General features: G+C 43.2%; 1 long non-coding RNA gene across 1 annotated transcript in view; it reads left to right on the top strand.

The window, feature by feature from the left end:
- Positions 1-24761, top strand: part of LOC311595086 — a 344736-nt gene extending 319975 nt beyond the window's left edge. The window contains exons 10-11 of the long non-coding RNA XR_014778308.1: positions 18365-18441; positions 23230-24761. This is a non-coding gene — a long non-coding RNA (uncharacterized lncRNA). The remainder of the gene's footprint in view (positions 1-18364; positions 18442-23229) is intronic.
- Positions 24762-25169: the final 408 nt, after the last annotated feature.

The raw sequence follows: 25169 nt of genomic DNA, 5'->3' as shown, positions 1-25169 counted from the left end.
CAGCTCTCCCAGGCACACTAAGAAGCTCCAATTGCAGTTGAAGATACTGAAGCACAAAGATATTCGCTGCCTTGTCCAGAGCTCCTCCTCCTCATGGGGAAAATAAGACCCAGATCTTTCTGGCTCCAGCTCTTACTCGCTCAGATCCTGTATTCTCTAGCCTCATGGTGTGTGTGTGTATGTGTGTGTGTGTGTGTGTGTGTGTGTGTGTGTGTATGTGTGTGTGTATGTGTGTGTGTGTGTGTGTGTATGTGTGTGTGTATGTGTGTGTGTGTGTATGTGTGCGTGTGTGTGTGTGTGTGTGTGTGTGTGTGTGTGTATGCACGCACACATGCCCGCACGCACACACACCCGCATGCACACATCTGTATGTATGGATCAGAGGACAATCCCAGCTCCTGTTTTTCAAGTGTCATCCTTCCTTGGCATTGAGGCAGGGTCTCTCACTGGCCAGAGACTTGACAATTAGCCTGGGCTGGCATCCTTTGCCAACAAATAAGTGCCAGTATACCCTACAGCTTTTAAATGAATTATTGGTTGAAGAATTCAAGTGTTCGTGCTTTCAAGGCAAATATTTTTACCAATTGAACGATCAGCCTGCCCTCTATGTACTTTAGCCTTTGCCATGCTGGTTTCTTAATGTTTACCCATCTTCCTTCCTCCCTCTGTAGGAGACTCTCTAAGGCTGCCTCAGATGCTCTCTTCTTCTATCTTGACAACAGTCATATACCATTCAATTAGAGCCTGTTTGGCATATGATTCTGCTCCCGAGGCTGGCCCTGGCTATCTGGGGCTGGCGTCCCCTGACACACAGTACCTTTGTAGTGGCCTGAAGTCAAGGAGTGCTCAGGTTACTTCATTACAGCCATAGGCTCCAAATATATGGTGGTGGTGATGATGATGATGATGATGATGATGATGATGATGATGATGATTTGCTATGGTTATGGGTTTAAAAAGATTCCCTTTTATGTCCTAGAAAAAAAGAATGAATAAACACCAAAGATCATCTACAGCTACAGCTCTGACCGCTATGATGAGGTGAATTAATCCATCTGCATGGTCAGCTCAGGAAAGTGAGCCCTGCTAGAGGTGAGGCAGTCAGTGCTCAGAGCAGTGGGGGCCAGGTACTTCTCTAAACAATGTTTATTTTTGCCTTGTGCTCTTCTTAAGAAGAAATAAGATGGAGTAAGCTTCTGTTTATAATGCAAAACTTTGCAGTGGTGTATGGTGGTGGGCCTGCCCTGACAGCCCAAGGAGGCTTCATTCTTTTAATGCTGTTCCCTCTTTAGATATATGGGCAATCAATACATTTCCTCATATGATGATAAAATATAGGGCATTAGACAAGAATCTGTGTTACTTTATTAGATGGATAATAGTGAAGAGCCGTGTAACTCATGTTTTGTTTTTACCTTATGTTCTTAGAAATCCAGAGATCAATTTTATACTCAATAATATTTCAAAAGTCATACTTAAACTAGGGTTTTAGTACATTGACCTCTCTTAGGATCATAAATAAATTGATAAAGCCAATAACATAGTGTTATTTTCTTACCACAGTAGGATGTTTATTGTGCAACTAAAAGACTTTTTCTCCCTTATAGAAAACCACTTTGAGTTATATTTGCAGTACGTTGTATATACCTCTTTTACCAATCACCTCCAGGGAGGGAGAATATGCCAAGAACACTGTGGGCAGTGCCATTCCCTAGGCGAGGGGCTTGAACTGTATGAGTGGAGAAGTCAAGCTCAACGCAAGCAAGCAAGCAAGCAAGCATGAGTTTATTTCTTCTTGCTCTTGACTGTGATTTTCCTGCCATGATTGACATTTGCACTTGTAAGAGGAAATAAGCCCTTTCCTCTGCTAAGTTGCCTTTTGTCAGGGAGCTATGTCAACAGAACTCAAGCTAAGGTAGCAGGAGATTTAATGTGTTGTTGTTGTTGCTGGTACACAGGGCTACACATTGCCTTGGTCATGCATGTAATGAACTTTGAGCATAGTATTTCCCTTCATACCCTCTCTTTCTCTCCCTCCTCGCCCCTGTCTTCCCATTAGATTCTTTGTGCCCAGACAGTTTCACTTCTACTTTCATGTCATCTGTGAGATTTTTCTGAATCATGTGAATATGTCATTTACATCTGTAAAGCTTAAGACTCCAAAATGAGAGAAATCATGTGTATCTCTCTTTCTGGGATGGCTTCATTTGCCTAATACAGCCATCTTGAGGTGCATCCATCTTCCTGAAAAAGACAGAACTTGACTCCTCTTCATGCTGAGAAAAATTGCATTGTATAGAGTGTTTTGATGGCAGCCCTTATGAAACGTGTCAATGCAGATAGTGCTGGCTCCCAGTGGATGAGTCGTGTGGGAGGAGGAAGGGCAGCGCCGCATGATAGTGGAGCACAGTGCAGCATCCAAGTTCCTTCAACACCAGGGGACTCTGAGTCAGACATCATAGGTGCAGTCTGAAGGGCAAGCCAAAGAGGAGGCTAAGTCTCCACCCACCCCCAGCATCAGTACCGCCAGAGACCGTCTTAGTTCAGATCTCATCTTGGGATATGCAGGGTCCTGTGCACAGGTGGGTGGTGAGACTCACTAGGTGGAGACTTTGAGGGACGGGAGGCTCTGCATTAAATGAGTACAGATGCCCACGTTATGTGTCTGCTTGCTTATTTGCCTGTCATACCTTATTTGTTTCTGTTGATGATGTGGCCTTCCTAACACCCTTAGATATAAGATGTGGGCTCACTAGGCTGCTAGGGTATGGCTGGTCACCTTCCTTTTCTCTTGTTTCACGAGTATCCGCTTGAGTTTACCCAGCTCTTGAGATGTGACCACAGTTAAGTCCTGGGCCCGTCCTTGAGAGCTACACTAGATGGTGTGTAAGAATATTTCTGGCCCCTCGATCCTATGATTCCATCGTTCCGCTTCTCTAAGTTGCCATAAATAGACAAAGACAAAGCTAAGAGAGCTCGTCGGTCTGTCTGGGCTGTGGCAACAGAACAGCGCAGCTTGTGTCTCAACAGAAGACACTCATTCCTCACTCTGGGTACTAAACGCCAGTGGCAAGGAGTTAGTAGATCCGGCATCTGGTGAAGTGTCCCTTCCCAGTGTGTAGACATCTTCATGTAAGGCACAAAGCCTTGAGAAGATCCTGTGTCTTTGTACTTCTCATGAGGACACTGACTCCCCACCAATGGCTTCAAAGGCCTCAGTGTTGATGCCACCGTTAGTGGGTTTGGATTCCAGCACATGGATTCCACTTATAATAGGGACCAAGAAAAGGAAAGCGTACATTAGGGTGATGCGAAGGCGCAGTGAATATAGCATTTGTACCATTTCGCCTTGGGCGTGGTGTGCCACCAACCACCCCACACCCTGTTCTCCAGACTTAGAGCTTGGATGTGAATCCTTATTTCAAACTGAGGGAGTACGGGAGTGTGCGTTTGTGCGAGAGTACGCATGCGTGCCTCCAGGGAGTGGGTAGCTCATGCTGCAAGTCCTTGGTGAGTGGTGTGCTTTTGACTGAAAGCCCAACACTGGTCCTCTAAGTCATAAGCCCTTCGGTGAAGTTGCTAGAAAGCATAATGGACAAGGGCAGACCTTACTTTGTTGAGCAGGCCTGGTACTGCCATTTACTTACGGCATTTAATACCAGCATCGCAGCATAGGTCAGGCCTCGCTAACTTCTGGCGCACAGTAGGTGCTGGCAGATTCTGTGCATAGGGAACATGGGATGGAGCCAGCAATTTAATTCTCTCACCCTAAGGAGAGTCAGAAAGCCTCACCAGAACCGAAGGATATGAGACTTTAATTCTCTGAAGTGCTGACTTATCTGACTCATACTGTTTCAAAGATTCAGACTCGTGGCCTAACCTGATAACAAACTCTTTCCATTAAGAAATTGCTGTCTCCAGCGAACTGCCTTTTGAAGCAGTTCAGAGGACAGACACCGGCAGAGTGATGGGAGTGCCCGTCAAATGACTGCAGCCGGGTCAGACCACCCAAACAAAAGTCCCAAAGGTGGGAGAAGCATGTAAGGGAGACCTGCCACCTTCTTCAGAGCCAGAGGGGATGGTAGATAGACACTTCTGCGTGTGTGCCTCTCCCCTCCTCCTCCCCTGTAAGGATTCAGGAACCTGATCCTCAGGATGATGAGCCATTAGTGAATCCCCACCTAGGGACCCCTAACAGAAGCATGGAGGAACGGTCACTGCCAAGAACACACTGTCCCCATGAACCAGCACAGCTCAATCCAGCTGTCGTGAAAATGCCCTGGCCCCATGTACGTGTAAAAGCGAGCTGGGTGTAACTGTCTGAGATGCTTGTAGTTTTGCATATATTTGGGGACATGTGCCTATTCATCTTTGTCTGGATGGCAGAGTTGGGACAGATAGGGACTGTGGAATGAGTTCCAAGTGGAGGAGGTGATGAGGACAAGGGGGGAGAGAGAGAAATAGCCAGCTAGGTGTGCTTTCCAAGACCTTTCAGGGCAGTATCTTCCTGTTTGTTGTTGTTGTTTTGTTTTGTTTTCCTACAGCACATTTTCAAGGTTGTGTATATACACAGGTACACTTCTTCTTTTTGTTGGGAGCAAGGCGGGCCATTTTCCTACCATCCCGCCATCACCTGGCTGCTAACTTTTTCTCCTGGTCCAGCATCAGGATGCCAGGTCTGTCTTGCAGCCTAGGCTTCGCCGAGGACCTTTGGAATTCACTGAATTCCCCACCTTCTGAAAGCCACAGATACCCTGGAACCACAAGCACCCGAGACTGTGGTTGTTTTTATTTTTTATTTTTGAGCTCACTGGGGGAAAGTGCACCTTCAAGGTTATAGCCACGGCAAAGGATTGTCGCTCTCTGGACTTTTATCCACTTCCGAAGCACTGCGTCCCTTTCAGCCGTCATCAAAGGCACAATCCTTCATTCGGCATCTTTCATCACTTTAAATAGTCCTTCTGCCTTTGTTGAAGTTTTCTGCCTTTAGAGAGAAGGGGTCAAACCTGTTCTGACAGTGGAAATAAAATGGGGAGGAGAAGCGACTGCCTGCATCCTTCATTCTCAGAAGCCAGAGGATTGAGCGTCTTCCTTTATTTTAGAGAGAGCTCCTGTTTGGCTACCCTGATCTCTTAAGACACATCTGGGAAAAAAATACACTTTTATAAAAAAATAGAAAACGTTAAGAAAAAGGTCTGTGCTAATATATATATATTTCAACAAGTTTTTAGAGAGAAAAATGATTTTTAAATTGTCAGAGAGAGCTGGCCTGGTTCTATTATTCCTGTGTAACAGCAGGGTACAACAGAGCTTAAGATTTAAGGCAATTTTGACACCTGAAAGTGGAACTGCACAGCTTTTAAACCCAAAGAGGATTCGGCCTGCTCACTTATTACTTTCCCCATCTTCAAAAGGACAATGTCTGGTTTTTAATCTTTGGCTTTGCAGGAAAGCCATGGGAAGTTATTGACTTTATGAGCACTTCAAGTACACAATCAGGCAGCAAAGGGACGTGGCTGCACTCGGGGGCCGTGAGTTCAAATTCTCATCTCTTTGTGGCATTCCCCTCCCTGCTCAGATGGAATGGGAAAGGGCAGAACAAATAGGGAAGGGCTGCCTTGCATTTAGATGGGGGAGTCTTTGCACTGAATGCCGGGCACCTGAAGCAGTTTGATGGGGGAAGAACCCTCCTTTCTGGTCCCGTGATAATTTTTTGAATCTGACAGCTCCCTGGGTTCTGTTGGATGGTATGTTCTGCCTCCTTGTAGCTCCTGCAAGCTAAAATAATGAACAAGCAATTAAATCTCATGCTTGAGGGCCTGTGCTGATTGCCTGTAGGAGAAGCAGGCCTGCCTTGCTCACTTCCATCCCTGGCTCTGTCTCCTTGGGAGAAAAAACAATGACTATTGCCCTGGGTTGGTCAGCTGATGAGGAGCTTGGCAGCCAGAAGGAAGAAACCCAGCAGCTAGAAGTATCTTTTTGAATGAGTAGGGAAGGGTGTTTGTTGTTTTCAAGCTCTCTTTCTCTTTCTTTTCTTCTTTCTCTCACTTTTTCCTCTTTTTCTTTCTTTTTCCTCCTCTCTCTTTTCCTGGCTACCTCTCCTCTTTCTCTCCTTCCTTCTCCCCTCTCTGTGTGTCCCTCTCTGCACTGTGTTTCCGTCTCTCTGTCTCCCCCACTTCTGCATCTCAGGTGTGTGTGTGTGTGTGTGTGTGTGTGTGTGTGTGTGTGTGTGTGTGTGTGTGTGAGAGAGAGAGAGAGAGAGAGAGAGAGAGAGAGAGAGAGAGAGAGAGAGAGAGAGAGAGAGAGAGAGACAGTGTGTGTGAGTGAATGTGCACGAAGTCCTTGTCAGGTGTTGTCTACCTTGTGTTTTAAGACTGGGGTCTCTCCCTGGGATGCAGAGCTCTCCAACACCCCAGTGCTGGAATTCCCAGCATGCATCACCACACTGGCTTCTCAGGTGGGTTTTAGAGATAGAGTTAAAGTCCTCTTGCTTGCAGGCAACTGTTTTATATTTCTCAGGAAAACACAGCAGGCTTTAGCAGTCTTGCTTTCAAATAATGTCCTCTAATACATTCATGTTTGCTATGACGGTGGCTAAAACGGGCATCTTGGTTTGGGCTGTAGACTGGTCCTTGATTAGCTGGTGGAGGCAAGGTTTTCTGGGTTTCCTATTCATGCTGCTCAATTTCAGTAAGGGGCTTCTGGGAGCAGCAATAAAGCCCCTAAGGTCACACAACCAGAAAATGGTAGAGCCAGAAATGGATCAGAGTAGCTTATGGGAGAACTGGGCCTTTTAAACTTTATTACTAGCCTACCTCCATCTTCATTTAAAAAGGAGCTAACAGTTTAATAAACAATTCCCTACAGATAGAGTAGAAGGTCCTGATATTCAGCTGGGATTTAGGCTTGGAACTGGAGATGGCAAATTATACTGCAATATTGTTTCCTGCCTTCTGGATCTTTCCAGCTTACATGGAGGTTGCCAAAAGAAACATATCACCATACAAGAGCACACATGATACGAGCCAGCAAGGAAAATCCCTCAGAGGTGCCGGGATGTCTACAAATCTAAGGTAGCTGGATGGTGATCTCTAGAATACTGTTCTGGGGAAGTAAACTCAAACTGAGGTCCTTGGGATGGCTGAGAGGGAGCAAGAGAGGATGGTGTAGGGAAGGCAAGACAGGTGGTGGGTAGACAGGGCCAGACTGATCAGGGTTGTTTTGACTGGAAGAGCCCTGCAGAGCTATTGGGGGAATAAACAGGGAGGTGACACCATGTTTGCCTATGGGGAAGGGAGTGGGCAGGCCCGTAATCCGATGGACCACAGTGGCCAAATGGACATGTAGCCGTAAGGCCTGGAGGGTGTTTACTGGGGAGACAATTTGAGCCTTGTGATGCTAGACCTGGGCGGCAGATGTGAGTACACGTTAAAGGTGATCTCTTTGCTTCTGGCTTGCACACCTGGGTGAATGGTGGGGGTGGGGTAACACTACAGAGAAGGCATCCACGCTTAGAAATATGTGACATCATCTCCTAGACCCCAGCTCAGAGAGGTTAAATTACTTGCTGCAAATCACACAATAAATAAACAGTAAAGCAGCATTTGAATCGAGTTCTCTGGGCCCATTGTTGTGCCTTGCCCAGCCTCTCTGTATCTTTGTTTCTTTCAGTTTTATTCATCTTCTAGAAAGGGAGCAACATAATGGATGGCATTTTGGGTTGTTAAAGAACCACGATGAGAAAGAAAATACAAAAGGGCATTTAGTGGAGTCTTATAAAATGATTAAGGGTTTTGAATATATGATAAACAGGCTTTTAAGACCCATGGATCTGACCCCTTATTAGGCTGTTTATTTCATGACTGACAGCTCAGCTAAAACAATTGCCGAGGGACTGCATGCATCTCCTGCTTCAATTACTTTCAGGGCCAATTTGCTAAAGATGATTTTTTTTTCTGAAGTTAGCCAATGTAATTCAAAACCAGAATAGGTAAAATACAGGGCAGTCATTGAGGATGCATGTGGAGTATCACAGCAGGGGCTAAGAGAATTAAACTGAATGGGGGAGTTTTATTTCTCCTATCTTTATAAAGACCGGAAATTGAGGCAAATGGGTCAAGTGAACATGGGCTGACTGCAAAGGCAATCAAAAGAATGTGACATAGAAAATTCACCTTCCCCAGAGCAAGAGGATGGAAACCCAGACGGATGTGGCTGGACTTGAGAGTTTGAAGGATTCTGGTGTTCCTGGCACTGGGAATAATCACTCCATTTGTCTCATTTTCTGGCTAGGGAGTTGCACAGTGACTCAGGATGGCACCAGCAAGGTCTTCTGACAGTTTGGTCTGGTATTTCAACCAGCCAGTGAAACAAAGTCTTGAAAATGCCTGATCCTGAAAGGAATTTCAGAGATAGGAGGAGCCCTTTAGCTGCATAGGATGGTTATATTTTGAGGGTCTTGTATGCCCTGGCCTAATAGACTTATAGAATGTTCTCTGATGCTCTAATAAACAGGCTCCTCCTAAAAGTATGGGTCAGTCTCCCGCTCTCTCCCTCCCATCAAGAATGAAGTCTTCATCATTACACACTGGCTCCCATTTAATAAGTGGCCATTGGGGGAACATGGGAATTAAGAAGGCCAGCAGAGGAGGAAGGAAAATGGCTTCGGTCCTTGCAGTGGGTGGGTGGGTAGGGAGAATGAATTGTGGAGTCTAGTGACCCTCAGACCTGAAATGATTCTGGCAGAAGGGAACTCTAATCTTTAAGTTTGAGAAAGGGAGACACACATTAAGAGGGATTCCAGTGGTCAAACAAACAAACAGACAAACAAACAAACTGAAATTCCATCATGGGACGGCTTGGGGCCAAGAACCCAGATGAGCAACGCCAGAGCAGAACCAGCTAACAAGAGGTGACAATGGAAAGTTCAAGTTTTAAAATCCTAGATTACTTAAATTTAGTTTGGGAGATGCTGCCACTCAGTGAAATTTAGTCTTCAGGTGTCAGAAAAACTAGGAAGTGCATGAAGCAGACTGAAGCATGTGGTAGTGGAATCCAAGTGCTTAGTGGACAATGCCCTGTGAATGAAGGGAAAGTCTCCACTCTCAAGGTGATATCCTCCCACCTTGGCCTCTCCTCCTCCTCCTCCTCCTCCTCCTCCTCTTCCTCCTCCTCATTCTGTTGCTGTTGATCCTCAGAAGGGAATGTGCTGAGCCCCAGCAATCAGTAAGATTAAAGGTGTATATGGGGAGGGAAGGTTGTTAGAACCAGAGGCTGTGGAAATGTGCATCAAAGCAGGTCTGCTGGGTGTGACAGGGGCCATTGCATGTGGGAACTTATGGCAGCTGTCATAATAGACTAAAGACCCACATAAGATCCAATCAGCCAGAGTCCTAGCATGTGTGGAGGAAGGACCCAGGAAGTCGCACCCCCAAATAAAGAGCTAAGGCCAGTGATGGTTACCAACAGTGTGAGGTACCAATTAGACCCAGTTGGCTTCAAAACCAAGTACATGAGGTTGAGGGAAGGGGGTAGAGAATATATATCGAGGGACTGCAGGGGACAGGTTTGGTCAAAACACATTATCTAGAGAATATGAATTTCTCAAGCAACCAAAACAATTTAACAAAAAATTAAATACGATCAACAGTGGAAGTCAGAGCAAAACATCGAGTAAGAGATCACGAGTTTGGTTTGCTTGATTGTAACAATGACTCTGTCTCCTGATTAGTTCATTGACAGCCTTTATATAGATTGTATGGACATTTTTGAGGGCCTGCTTTTCATTCTGATCTCACTTAGGATACACGCCATCCTCAGAAAATGGCCCTCTGATTTTCCTGAAGTTCAGAGATGTTGCACGGGTCCCTATATGTTCCTGTCCTTTGTGGGTCAAGCGGCACTCTGGTTTAAAAATTTTATCTGCCAGGGGCATTAATTAAATAACTACCTAATTACATTAGTTAATTAATTAATTAATAAGTATCATTATAATTTACTGAGATCTACATAAATTAGATGGTTGAAAGAGTTCACTTTTTATGACTTCAGCTCAGTGGTGCACAGCCTAATGGGTTTCCAAATTTGTCAGACAGGGAAAGCTGAAGACCAGAGTCACAATCAGGTAGTTTAAGTCCATGAACATCAAAGTCGTGGCAGTATGTGCCCTACCTGAGTCCTGTGACATGGGCTTTAGACGGTGCTACTGTAGCTCTACTTTGAACAGATTTCTGATTCCAAGTTTTCAATGTTAAGAATGACTGTTTGTGGTGCTCAGGAGAGGGCGCAGTCACTAAAGATGCTTGCCGCTCAATCACAGAGACAAGATGCTGTTCAGATCCCAGCAGACCCTGCAGGCACATGCAGGCTTTTGGTCTCTGCAGGCTGCCCCCATTATAAAGCTGTACACACACACACACACACACACACACACACACACACACACACACACACACACACCTTAAAAACAACAATGGTTTATGTTTTTTCTTCAGTATGGGGAAAGAAATGAAAAACAGGAAGGACCCAATTCTCTGTACAAATTGAGAAGCAAAAAGCCAGACTGGGAGACAGTTGGGATGTCTCTCTGACCATTGACAAGTGTACAAACCAACTTCAGTTATAAAATGGGACTCTCTCCAAGGGAGTCTGTGTGGGTGAAGTAAGACACATATGTGACATGGTAGTGTGTCTTGCAGGATGCCCGTCTCTGGCACACCGGAGTATGATGTATCACTTGTTATTTTTATTTCACTGTCTACACTATCCAAGCTTGCTACCAGAATATAATACACTGCCCTTATTTGTCTCTTTAACTCAGAAGTTGCCATGTGGGTACTTTTGTCCTTTCTTTCTATATGCCTGTCTCTGGAGATTTGCTGATACTGGTTGAAAACAAGGATGGATCTGAAAAAAGGGTTTCAACTGTATTATCAGACAAAGAAAAAAAAAAGTGGAGCGTACAATTTGGATACCAGGGAGTACAGAGGAGGCAGTGCCTCACAACCTTCTGAAAGACAACTGTGTTCATGTGAAATTCATCCTAGAGTCATTTTCTTATTCAAAATAAAACTTTCAGGCCCCATCGGAGGCCCATAATTTGTGTTTACCTGGAGGAGATTTTTAATTCCTTGGAATAGCTTTGAAAGTGTCCCATGACTGCACCATGCCAACTTCCCTCCCTCATTAAAGCCATCCTTTATGAAAGAATTCCTGAGCTACTCAAATAGATTTCTCCTACATTGATAACGGATTTGCCATGAATGCATCCAATATGCAATGACTGGTGAACAAAGGCATCTTTACATGAACTGATAGGACCACTCTAGACCTTAGTCAACATTTAGGGCGCCTTTCACAGGATTCACACTTGAGCAGCTGTGTAGAGCTAAGGTGATGATCAAGTTTTGGATATTATTTTTGCCTCTGACTAGTTTGTAGCCTGAGTTTGCTACCTTTAGCTTCCGGAGTAGGCTGGTGTAAACCTGTTCTTATCACTCTGCTGTTCCTGTTTTCTTTTCGGAGGTGTTCAAACTAGCAGTTAACATTTCCGAGGAAGTGTAGGTAGAACCTAGTGGGCACCAGGTTGGAAAGTTCCAAGCCTTTGGCTTCTTTTTTCTTCTCTCCACGCACATCTTGGCTTTCTAGCTGTTCAAACTCAGTATAAACGTTGCTGCCTACCCACCTGTCAAGCATGGTGTGAGAGTGAGTAAGAATATCCGAGCCATATTTTTTGCTCCTTAGAAGAAAGGTGCTATATAAATACAAAGTGTGATTTCATTAAACATTCTCGTATGATAACAGCATATGTTAAACTCCATTTCCTTGACCAATTTTTATAAATAAATTTTGGTGTCGCAATATGGTTGTTTTTATGGCGAGTATGTGTGTATCCTACACTCTGGGCTGTATTTTCTCTCTGGGTGATGTAACATATCCGTGTTCAAGAAAAACGAAAGCATTGTTCTAGACAGATCATGCAATTATTGCTCAGGGTTCTCGGCACTTTTGTACGTAAGATAAATGTGAGTGAATTTCCTGTGGAATGTAAGGGATAGAAAAGGTATATCTAGATAATATATTTTGTATAAATGCAGTTTAGGGCTGGAGATGTGGTTCAGTTGGGCAAGTGCTTGCCTAGCATGCACACAGCCCTGAGTTTGGTCCCCACCGTTACATAAACCATGTACTGCACCACTCTTATCCCAACACTTGGGAGGTGGAGGCAGCAGGACCAGGAGTTCAAGGCTGATCTTAGCTACACAGTGAGTTTGGGATCAACCTGGCTTGCAGGAACGTTCATCTAAAAAAAATAGAGAGAGAGAGAGACTAGTCTGGGTAAACAATCTTATTTTCTGATAAATCTGAGTAAGTGGTTTACGTCTCAAAGGCCTCAGTTACAGGGTTGAACATGAACTGCTGGGCTTTTGAGGCCAGAGATGATGTTGGTTGTAGCCCATAGAGGAGCACCGGGACTCAGTCTCAGTCTAAGGAAAGGTATTACTTCCTGCCTTAGACCACCAGGGACAGATTCTTCCCTCCACTGAAGAGGTGGAAGGGAGTCCCTTACCTCACTGTAACACCCAAGAGCACACAAGTGACAGAATTACGGAAGCACCACACAGTCACGGCACAGAGCTGTCACTTAGGGTTAATCAGCCTGTGAAATGCAAAGGACACTTTCTTGGCGGTGGTAAGCAAGCATCCTTAGCAGCCTCTGAGCCCACCCATCACTCACTTCCTGTGGCAGGCCCGTTTCCCCCTTCATAGGTATAGCGTCCCTCCAGCTGCACCTCCCAGGAAACCTCCTTCAGCCTTACAGACTTTTAAAACGTGTGAGGTGATTTTTAGATTACTGAAGAGTTACCAAGTACAGGCTGTCCCTGTAATGACTTCTCTGATGTTATCGTCGTTGTTGCTGTGTGCTTATCAAAACTAAGGTTAAACCATGCTACAGTAGCGGCCAGTTCAACCACTGACCTCATTTGGATTTTTAGCTTTTCCAGTAATTCACTTTTTCTGTTCCAGGATCCCATGATGCATTTGGTCATCATGCCAGTCCAGCCTCTTCTAATCTCTGACAGTTTCTCTGTCTTCATCTTTCTTGGCTAATAACATCTTGAAGAATTCTGTACAATGTCTCCTAATCTGAATTTGTCTCTCTTTTTTTTTTTTTAAATCAAAGATCTGCTGTGCTAGCTTTCTGTTGTTATGGCAACATGACTGAGAAAATCAACTTGAGAGAGGAAAGATTCATGCTGGCTCCTGGTGTCAGGATTTTAGTCTTGTTCTGTTGCCTTTGGGCCTGTGGTGAAGCAGTACATCATGGTGGGACTATGTAGGCAGGCAAAGCTGCTCACTTTGTGGCAGCCAAGAAGGAGGGGAGTGGAGACAGACAGAGAGAGGGACAGAGAGAAGAAGAGACAGGATAAGAGGAAAGGGGAGGGAGAAGATGGAGGAGGAGGAAGAAAGAAGGGAAAGAGGAGAAAACAATAAGAGAAAGAAATGAAAGTGTCTAGTTGAATGGAGTTGGGTTGGATCTTTAATGACTAGGACTCTCTCCTCTCACCTTACCTACTAAAGGTCTCACCATCGCCAACAGCATCAGTAGCTAAGACATAGCCGTTAATGGGTATCTGAGGCCTATTTAATACTGTGACTACAGCACATACTGGGGTTATAGGTTGGGGAAGGATACCACAGAAAGGCTGTGTCCCTGTCATTGAATATGTCAGTGCACACATGGTATCAGATGACATGAACCTTGGTCACTGACTTGAAGTGGCGTCTGCTAGTTTCCTCCCTGGGAAAGTCAAGAAATTAATTCTTCCCTTTCATTGACTTAGAAGAAACAGGCCACTAGGTTCAGCCATAGGGAAAGAGGAACTAAGGATTGTGGGGTCATGTTCTGAATAGTAACTAGTGAATTTGCAAAAGGTTACAAATATGAGATACAAATAAGACACCCAATAAGGCCAAGATTTGTGTTCTCCTGACGGAGAATAAAAGCCATACTTCAAAACTTGAGTGTAGGTCTCTTTGAGTGGTGGTGGATACATGTTCCTGATGCTACCCAGTGGCAGCATTCACAAGGAGAACAACTGATGCTCTCCAGCAGGCTGTGCTGCCAATCTGTCATGTGGACAGGTGCAGCGCATGCCCTCTCAGCTTTCCATGAGTCAGCCCGAGGCTATTAGATGGAGGAGCAGCTGTATCCTGCTCCTCGTGAAAACCCACCTACTTACTTAGTACTTATCAATGAGTCTCGCTTGTGGCAATGGATATTGCCTTCTAATCTTAAGTGGTATTTCCTACTTCCTGAATCCCTTTATGTTTATTTTACTTTTTAAATCACTGAAGAAATTTATTTACCTATTTAAACTCATCACTTAACTTGTATTGGCTTGCAGAGAATTAAGTTTCATTATGGGAGTTTTCAAACAAATTTGCTGTTTGCCTACACGGCTTCTTCTCCATCCCCTCTTTTTTCTAAATGAATTCTTTGAGGGTTTCATATAATGTGTCTTGATCATGTTCTCCCCTCCTTCCTCCACTCATTTCAGATACACCCCAATTTCCCTACTCACCTAACTTTGTGTCATTTAAGAAAAAGCTCATTCGTCCAATATGTGTTGCCCATATATCCTTGGTGTGTAGCTTTCCACTGGAGCATGGCTCACCTAGCAGGGGCTATACTTTTAAAGAAACCTGACTCTCCCTCCCCCACAGAAGTTTATGGTTGCCAATAGCTCTCAGTATAGAGGTGGAACTTTGTCTCCACCTCCCCTTTCTATGCTGGGATTTGATCTGGCTTGTGCTTGCAAAGGTCTTATGTATACCATAAGTTTGTATGTGCAGCAGCCTTGCCACATGTTGGAGAAACTGTTTCCTTGTAGTCATCCAAATCCTCTGGCTCTTACAATATTCCTGCCCCATCTACCACCAAGACTCGGGGTTTTGGAAGGAGGGGCATGACATGGATGTCCCATTTAGGGCCAAACATTTCACAGTCTCATAGTCTCTGAATATCTGTCAGTTGTAGTTTTCCATGTTAGTTACTATCTACAGCAAATTAGATGCATCCATGACAAGGGTTTGAAGATGCGTTAATCTGAATGGGGGTAGAAATAGAGGTGGGGCAGAAAGGCAAGCCCAGGACACACGGACCTCAGACAGGTCTCAGATGGCTCCTCTAACATTTACCAACTAGAGTGTTTATGCTTATCAATCAATTATGTATGGAAGGTTGATCCTTTCTCTTTTGTTTATTCATTTACTCCATTGTCTCTTTATATCTGTATGTCTCTATGGGTATTGATTTCATTCATTGGGTAGCCATTCAATTTCATTGTGATTTATTCTTGTGATGGATTGATTGTACCCTCCAGCACTCATGTTAAAATTTAATTGCCATTGTGCTGATGTTAACAAGTGGGACCTTAAAGGCTTGACTGAATCCTGGGGAGCTCTGCCCTCATGAATGGATTAATACCATCACAGTGGGAGTGGGTTAGTTACCAGGAGACCGACATTATTGTAAAAGTGAGTTGGCCTGGATTCCTCTCTCCTTTGTGCTCACTTGTCCTTCTGCCATATTATAATGTGGCATGAAGGCTTTTGCTAGATGCTGGCATTGCGCCCTCAGACCTCTCAGCCTCCTGAACCATTAGCGAAATAAATATCATTTGTTTGTAAATTACCCTGCTTGTAGGACTCTGTTACGGCAGCACAAAATGGCCTAAGATATTATATTGCTCAAATCATGTTAGCTCTGGCCATTGAGAGCTTTTCAGATTGGTCCATGGGTCCTTTTGACATGCCCTCATCTCAGAAGAACAATGTGTTTCTAAGCATGTCTTGGCCATTAAAACATATTCTAAGATATGCTGTATTGTCTTTGCCCTGTTCTTAAAGTCATGCCGGCTGATTCCCACCCTTATGGGCACGATGAGAGACTCAGCCAGAGAAGCCTACTAAAGTGTCCTGATCTCCTGACACAATGAAACTGAAATCCCATGGTTGTTTTAAGCCATGACATTTTGGGATCATTTGGGATCACTGATTTATTTGAACCAAATACCACAAGAAGGGACTTGCTGCTGGAAGTGAATGTGGGACAGATCCCAGAAGGACACCAGGAAGAGAATGATAGTTTGAAAATCAAGCTAGGGCTTGAAAGAGAGTAAGGCAGACCTGGCTGTGAACTGCACTAGGTATGTGGGGACAGATTTGTCAAGGTTGTTCCCTATATTGATGTCTAAGCAAAAGGAAGCATACTTTGTGAGCAAGGTGGTCTACTTGAAGGCGATTTCAAACAGACTTTGGTAGTGCTTCCTGGATGCTTTTTACTAGTTTATACTAAAATGTGAGAGGAAACAGGAAAACAAGGAAGCCCTTAATCATAAAAGATCCAGGACTTGATTTAGGACATTCTTTACCTCTCCAGGTGAAAGATGATGCTGAAGATAAGGAATGATGCTCTGTCAAAGACACACTGGAGCATTAGTGAGAAAACATGCTTAGGAGAAGTCATGACCTTACACACCCCAACACCAACAGCTCAGCAAAGGTCTGCCCTTGGATCTGGCTTCTGATTTTACAGATGAGTGCAATCCTTGGCTCTTGTCTTGAATCCCGAAGCTTTGCTGCAACAAAATCTGGGCAATAATGGGTATGGTTGGACAACGGTGCTTTTTAGCATTGTGGTAACTGTCTATTCTGTGAAGGAGGGTGTGGGGATGCATGTGGTAGAAGACAGCATCTTTCACCTTCAGAAGGAAGAAATAGAGAAATCTTGGTGGATTACTGCATCCGTAAGTCCCACCTCCAGCAGGCCATCTAGCCTATGTGAACAGAAGAGGCCAAAGAGAGAGGTTGTTGGGATAACATAGGGTTCCATGGCCTCAGGAGAAGCATTTGTCTATTCTCCTTTCCAGTGGAGACTTGCCAAGCCCATTGCCATGTTCTGAGAACAGCTTACCAAGCCTGGGGCTTCCAAGAGTTGCAGGTGGAGAGAAGTTGGGAGGGTACCAAGAAAGCTTTTTCAATGGACCCGGACATCAGGGAGAATGCAGAGACATGGAGACCGCCATGTTTCCCGACAGAAGCCCAGAGGCATATATAGAATGTATAGAGTGACAATGGAAGAGAAGTAGTAGAGAATTCAGCTTATAGCCAAATATCTGGGGCCGTGAGGCTATAGCCTGGACCTGTCTGTAGAAGGGAGTTGGGGCAACCCACCTCATGATCCCAGCCCAGATGAGATGGCATAGTAGGCAGGCTGCACCCCAGCTTTGGGGTGAAGGAGGCCAACCAGAATTAGAAGAGAGGTTAACTGAGTCATTATGTCCAGCTTAGAGGTTCCTGTCAGATTTATTGATAGGACTTAACTGGGCTCTACAGTTGCATTGACTTTGGGGGAGACAGCCACCTGATATGTGGGTGAGAGTGAACACCCACAGATCCAAAGGAAATAAAGAGAGCATAGAGTGTTTCTTTGCATAGAGCATAGAGTCTGTCTTCCGACCTGCTCAGAAGCAGATGGGGATGGCAAAAGAGGATGATATGCGCCACAAGAGAAAGTGCTGGAACAAAGTATTCCCTCTCCTGCCTTGAGCTGCCAGACCAGTCTGGACTGAGAGATGAGAGGGGCTCTGAAGTGGATGTGATATTAAACCTATAATTTATGCTAGAAATTAAATGTTTATTGGTTTAGTTTTGTTACCAGATAATGCATTCGTGCCATTCAAAATCCTCACACTGTCCTTCCCCAAGACAAAAATACTTGATTCCTTAGATTTGTACTGGATGTCCAGAATAAGACACCTATAAGAGTCTGAAATGTAACGAGTCTATCTGAGATGCTGTGTTGTAGTGATGAAAGGGAGAGAGAGAGAGAGAGAGAGAGAGAGAGAGAGAGAGAGAGAGAGAGAGAGAGAGAGAGAGAGGTCCAGTCTTGTATATTGGGAGGCTATGTGGAAGAAAATGGTACCAATTTCCAGGGTGTTCCCATGGACATCAGCCCAATTCCTAAAGGAGCTACGTGGTTTGGGTGTGTCTTTGCTTCCTGGTACCTTTCTGGCTGTTTTGTCATGTGATCTGATCAGGGTTGATAGAGGACCTCTTAATGTCATTGCCACTCATGGGGATGTCACCTTTAAAAAAAAATTACAGCTTGAGAGTTCATACTGAGTTTGGATGAAATGTGTGTGTAGTGTGTGTGTAGTGTGTAGTGTGTATGGACACACATGTGGGTGCATGCATGTGCACTTAAAATTGTGGATATCTTATGCCTTATTATTAAATTATTTTTACACACCACAAGATCATTAAGGTGCACTGTCTAAATTTGACTCTTGCCCTTAAGCTGTTAAGATTTCCTTTGCCTCCTGACTGGTGCTGACCATGGCGGTTCTTGTCTGCACTCAGCATCCTGTGCTACAGGTAGCCACATCTTCTTACTTGGAACACAGGTTCAGGGGCTAAGATGGAGACTCAGCATCATCATGAGTTAAGCAATGTGGGAATTTATTTCTCTCTGCTACCTGTGTGGCTATGAGACATCTAGCACAGCAAGGAGGCTCCACGGGGTCTGAGAAGTAGGTGTTTTTTAACATGTCTCCATATTCTTAGAAGTGAGTTGTTTCCCCCCAACAAGTTCCTGTCACACATGGTAGGCACACACTCTACTAATGAGCTCTGCCCCAGCGTAGGCATTATCCTTCAAGGCATCAACCCTAGAGACATTGCCTGTCCTTATCCTATTTTACAGAACTTGGTCATATGAATATATTAGTGTAAGCAGACTAAAATAAATGTTTCTTTTTATTGTCTACATATTCCTGTATTCAGCTCAAGGTTCTCTCCTTCCCCCTTTCTTATTTGTATGTGTTCATGTGGATACAAGTGTGTGTATACATGTGTGCCATTGGACATGTCCATGTGGAGGACAGAGGTCAATGTTGGGTATTTTCCTCTGTCACTCTACCTTACTGCTTTAAGATGGAGTCTGTTACTGTACCTGGAGTTGGCCAGTTCAGTTAGAATGGTTGGCTAGCAAGACCCAGTGATCTTCCTGTCTCTGCTTTCCCAGAATCAGGGTTACAGGAGTGTGCCACATCATCTTAGGTGACATCTCATCCCTTTTAATCATGTATGCTTTTTGTGTCTATATGCAGCCTACTATATGTAGTCATTAGTGATAGTTTTAACTTGCTTTTACAATACTTGCAGTGGGTTTTTACCTTCCTGTTTATACTCTTTTTTTTTTTAAATTAATACCACAGAGTTGTAGATTTCAGAGCCACAATCAACCACACGCCAAAGAAAATTTAGTCCATGTTTTTCTAGCTTTCCCAAAGGATCACATAACACTGTCCTTTCCCAGTTATCCAACTGGAATGTGGACACAGTACACTTTTGGTCCTTCCAGTTATCAACACAGGAAAAAGCTAGTCAGCTCCACTTATTCTCTCGCAACCAATGCTTTTCCTTTAACAGCTCCGACTCTGCTTCTAAGGTCTCACCAACCGCCTGCTTAACAATCCTGTCCAAAATGTTGTCAAGGGAATCCGGTTCAGCTGTGTCCATCTATAACTTTTGGATTTCATGATGTCATCAGTTTTATAAGTCAGATGGACTCTTCCAAAAGTGCCTATTTCCAACTTACAGACATCTGGGATGCTTTTGTTACTCCTTAAATACTATAGACACTGTTAATCACACAGGTGAATTCTTTCACTGCCATGCAGTCTTGATTTGCTTGGATTAACTTAACATATCATACTCTGGGTGGCTTAAGTAACAGAACTTTATTTCCTCTGGTCTAGAGGCTGGAAGTTCAAGGCCATGGTGTCAATTGATGGGGTTTTTTGGGGGGGGGATTGTGGGGGGAGGGTTCTGCTTTTGTCTTGACTTGCATATAGTTTTGTTCTTGATGTGTTGTCATGTCTTGTGTGTCTTTCTGCTGTGGACACACATATCTTTTGTCTGTTGACATGTCATCTTGAAAATGACATCAGTCAGACCCACCCAAGCAGCCTCATTTTAATTTAACCACTCCCTCAAGGCTTCTATTTTCATCTCCAGTCACATTCTGAGCTACCAGGGACAGATAGGCCTTCAGTATATAATTTTTTTTTTTTTGCAGAGATACAATTCAGCTTGTAACATGCTATAAATATATTCTGGGATTAAAGTCATAATTAAAGTTAAAGGAATGAAGGGCGTTTCCCCTTCAGGTAACTGGGGAGAGTGTAGAGGGCAGTCGTGTGGCCCGAGGCCTTGCTGCATTGAGGTTGGATGGAAGTGTCATCCACCTCCCACTTCAGACCTACTAAAGCGTCAGAATGTTGATTCAGCAAAACCGCCCCCTTGTTGCCCTGTGCATCCATGGCTACCCAAGAATGAGAACAGTTAAAGACTCAAAAATTATTCTTCAATTGAATTTATTTTCTGCCCACACAATTCTGAAGAGTGGTGACACATAAGGAATGACAGCAGCTCAGGAATCCCAGGTCACTGTGTGTTGAAATCTGGCTTACAGTGAAGAGAACTTTCTAGATGGCCGGACAGGTACATAGAGCAGATCAAAATCACCATGTGTCTTCCTACACACAAATGCTAATCTTGGGTATAATTTTTTTCCTTGCCAATCCCATGTAAGGAAGAGACAGACAATGAGAGAGTGACACGTCAGTTCTCCTACTAAGTTTCTGTTCTTAGTTTGTGGATAGACTATCCTAAGGAGAAGATTCGGATGCAGGAGAAAAGAGGGTGCCTAGTTCTTCTGCAAGTGTCTGTTTCCAAAGATACCTGCCATGCTTTTATCACTCTGTACAGCAGGCAGGAAGGACATACAGAGGCACTCCTGCATCTCAACTTGGCACTCATGGCAGCTGCCTTCATTTCCTCAGAGAGAGGGCCATTATTTAGTGTGAGTTTCTAGTTAACTGAGACGTCCAGGGTTGGATTCTATAGTGCCCACAAATGTCCTTCTAAACCAGGTAGCCTTGGAACACTTGGGGAGACCTTGAGTTTTCCTTACCTCATTTTTTTCTTTTTAATTGAAAATATTTTTTTCATGTAATATATTTTCATCATGGTTTCCCCTCTCCCCTCTCCTGTCTCCTCCCAGATCTTCCCTATCTACCCACATAGTAGGTGGCCAACACAAGATGAACTCACTCCATTTTCTCAACCACCTTCTCCATACCTTTCTTTGTGTAATTCAAATTTAAGGGAATATTTTGTCCTTCCATGAAGCTTTCATTTCATTCTCAAAACTGGGTTAGGAGCTCCACTCACCTGGCAACAAGCTTGAATAAATGCAGATCTGCTCATCCATAATAGACTCAGATGATTGACATTGTCCATCATCAAGCTAATGGCAACACTCCATGTGTATGTGTGTCAAGCAGTAGAAAAGTATACTTCTACAGTTTTAGCTATTCATTTACACTGCCCTCCATAGGCGACATAGTTGTATTATTGTAACAGTATTACATGTGACAGAATTCTTCCTAAATATCTGTTCTCAAAATGTTTGATCCGTAACTCAAGTATTGAACTGTGTTTCTTTTTCAACCACTGATTTAAAAAGTTGTCTTATTTCTAAAGTATCTTTTTTCTTAGTACCAAATTACTTGGAGCTGTTTTCCATCATAGAAAAGGTCAACAAATGGAAGATTTGTTGTCATTTAGTAAAAACAAAGTGTAGCGCTTCTGACAACCTGATGATTATTTTAAGCAACTCTCCACAGCTAAGCAACGGATCTTTGTATAATGATTGATTTTCATGAACTTTCCCCTAACTTATGATTAATCAATTTGTGCATGTTCACAGCCAACTTTATTTACTTTTTGTGTAAATGTTGCATCGCATTTTAAAGGTCTTATTTTAAGAACATGAAGCATGAAGGTGACAGTCCGTAGTCCCCTTGCATCTCCGGCTTCATGGTCTTTGCTCCGGTGACATGCTTGTAAACAATATGGTGGATACCCTTGATACAGAGTGCTGTCTCTGCAGACATAACTGGGAGCATTTTTAAGGATCTCTTCGGTTGAGAGCAACTAATTTGTGTTGTTACTGCTCATTCTTACTCCCCACATAGATTCTATGGGTGCCAAGTTCAGTTTTCATGCCAACTGTTTGGCAAGATTAATCCCTCTTTGTTTTCCATCTGAAGCTGACAAAGAGTCTTAACAGTGTTGAGTCTCAAACCCTGAAGGAGAGCCCGTTTGTTATATTTGAAGATCCTTGTGTATTTGAGTTTATTACTTGCTCTTTTCTGTCAGTGCTTTTATCTGTGCTTCTATCACAGCATTTACCACACGCAGACTTAATTAATCTAACTTCAGAAGAAGCTACAGAGACAGGAAGGGTAAGGAAAGAGATTGAGGTAGATCCAGGAAATTTAATGGGCAAATATTCCATATAACCAAACAAATCCTAAAATAAAAAAAAACACAAGTTATGGAGACAATCTGGAGGTTAAAAGGCTCACAGTTCCAAGGCAGATTCAGGAGAAAACAAAATCATACATCCAAATACATCTTGGCGAAATTCACCAATGACAAGGAATAAAAGCCCATGGGCTTGGAGGCAATAAGTACAGGTTATCTCTGGAATATATTTGTAGCCTTTTAATATTGCATTAAAGTGTTGATTCTTTTACTGTAGATAAAAAGTTTTACTTTATAATGATTCAGAATCCAGCAATTTTGATAAACTTTTTTACTGTGCTAATATTTTTGAATTTTTAGCTTATGTATGTAATTTTCATTATCTATAATATATATTACATTTATTTTTATTTATTAACATTTTGGCAATAATAATTTTCATTCCCAATAAAAATGACACATCAGAAATTTTCAAAGTGCCATTCACCAATGTTTGTGAGGATTGCTGTAGATTTTTGATAAAAATCCTTATTAGGATTTTTTATAGTTACCTTCTGCTTTAGCATATTAAGAGTAATTTTCTATTAATGAGTCATTGGACTCAATTAAAATTAATTTCTAATGTATTGAGGTGATTATTTTGCTTTTCTTTAATATATTAATGTGTAAATGCTTTTGGGTAGCAAAATATCCTCTGTTTATTAGATAAATTCTTATTTTGTGGTTTGTTCATTTTAAAGGATACCTTTTATTGCTCATTGTTTGAGAATTTTATACATATACACAATGTAATTTTTTTTTATCATACCCACCCTGTTTGCCCTCCAGCTGATAGAAGACACACCTGCCCACTTCCTCCTCCCAACTTCACATCCTCTTTTCATCGCCCACTGAACCCAACCAACCGTCCTTACGCGCATTGGTGTAGCGCCATTCACTGGTGCATGGACAGCCAAGAAGAGCTGCTTCCTGGAAGAAAACTGACTTCCTACCACAGCAGCTTTCACCCACCGATGCTCCTCAGCCAGGCATGGGCTTCCTGAGTATGCTGTGCTGGGATTCTGACCGGCTTGGTGTTGTGTAGGTCTTATGTATACCGATGCAGGTGCTTTGAGTTTCTGAGTGCTATTGCCCTGCCGCGTCCTCAAGGCACACCGTTGTAGCTGTCCTTCCCAGCTTCTGCCTCCTACAGACTTTGCATTAGCTCTTCGGCATTGTTGTCTGAGCCATGTTGCGGAGGGTGGGGGCACAGGGAGCATGGTATAGAAGTCTCATTTAAGGCTGAGCACGGTGTGGTTACTTACTCTCTGAACTCTGGCCAGCTGTGGGTCTCTGCATTAACCACCCTCTGCTTCTCTGATAGGTACCATAAGTCGTAAAACAATCAGCCTGTGCCCAGTAGGGGATACTGCCCTTTGTGTTGCCCTTTGTGCCAAGGGACTGCAGAGACTCCCACCCCCTAAAACAAAAAAGACTGTTTTCAATGTTCTGATCTACAATAACCAGATGGCAAGATTCTGTTGCTGAAGATGCCGCACACGTGCATCACAGAACTTGGAGGATTCAAGCTGGTACCCACTAGAAGAAAGCTTCCTTTCTGTGGGTTAGTATTCATGGCACTAGAAGGTTGTATAGACTGTTAAGGGAGATAAGTCCTCAACGATCTAACCCAGATTATTTAAAAAAAATATAGTTTGAATTAAAATTTTGTTACATTGTGCCAAATGTTGGTGGCACACACCTTTAATCACAGCACATGGGAGGCAGAGGCAGGAGGATGTCTATGAGTTCAAGGCCAGCCTAGCCTATGGAGTGGGTGCCATGATGGCTGGGGCTACAAAGAGAAAACCTGTCTCAAAAGCCAAAAAGGGCGACATTATTGGGTTATGGTTGCTAATAATTTTGTGATTTTAATCTACTTCTATGCTTTCCTTTCTTTGGCTGTTAGTGTCATGTTTGAAATTTAGAAAAAGTCCTTTTACTGTTGCTTGATATATTATTCAAAATTGTTCATTGAATATTTGTTCATTGATCAGTGCTTTCAATCTGCATCTGGAAGAAAGTAAGTTTATGTTTATGTTTATCTACAGTTTATCATACCCAAAACCCAAGAAGTGTTAGCCTATGACCTTTTGACACTACAGAGTAAATACCATGACTTACAGTTTTATAGAAAATTGTGCTTTTGATTCAGTTTTTAATTTATTGACTTTGTTGACCATATTTTTTAGGGTTTAAAATGTGTTTGTAGTCACAACCCTTTATTTTTTCTTAAATAGTTATTTCTATATACCGTTTCCCTTGATTTGTATTATGTCTAATTTTGGTTACTAAGACAAGATATCTGGTATAGTGATTTATAAAGAACAGAAATTTATTTCTTAGGGAAGTCACAATGGGAGGGCTCTTACTAAGATTTCTGCTTGTGGAAGGAGAGGGAGGGAAAGGGGGAAGAGGAGAGGGAGAGAGAGGGAGAAGGAAAGAATAAAAAATTATCTTTCATTTGTCTGTCAGGACTGGGCCACAGTACTTCTTCCGTATCAGCAGCCATTTCCTATATTCACATCACTAATCCCTTTGTGGCGGTGGGGCCTATATTACTTATACAATGTTTTTTAAATACCTATTTTCATTTTCTGTGTGTGAATGTTTGCCTGCGTGTATGCTTGCCCACAGTGTATGTCTGTATGTGTAGCCATAAGAGGGTAACAGATCCCCTAAAAATGGAGTTACAAATGTTTGTGAACCATCCATAGGTGGTGAGAATT

Source organism: Acomys minous (genome assembly GCF_964271855.1).
Source record: "Acomys minous genome assembly, chromosome: 3".
NCBI classification, from domain to species: Eukaryota; Metazoa; Chordata; class Mammalia; order Rodentia; family Muridae; genus Acomys; species Acomys minous.
This window is presented reverse-complemented; position numbering and strand designations above follow the sequence as displayed.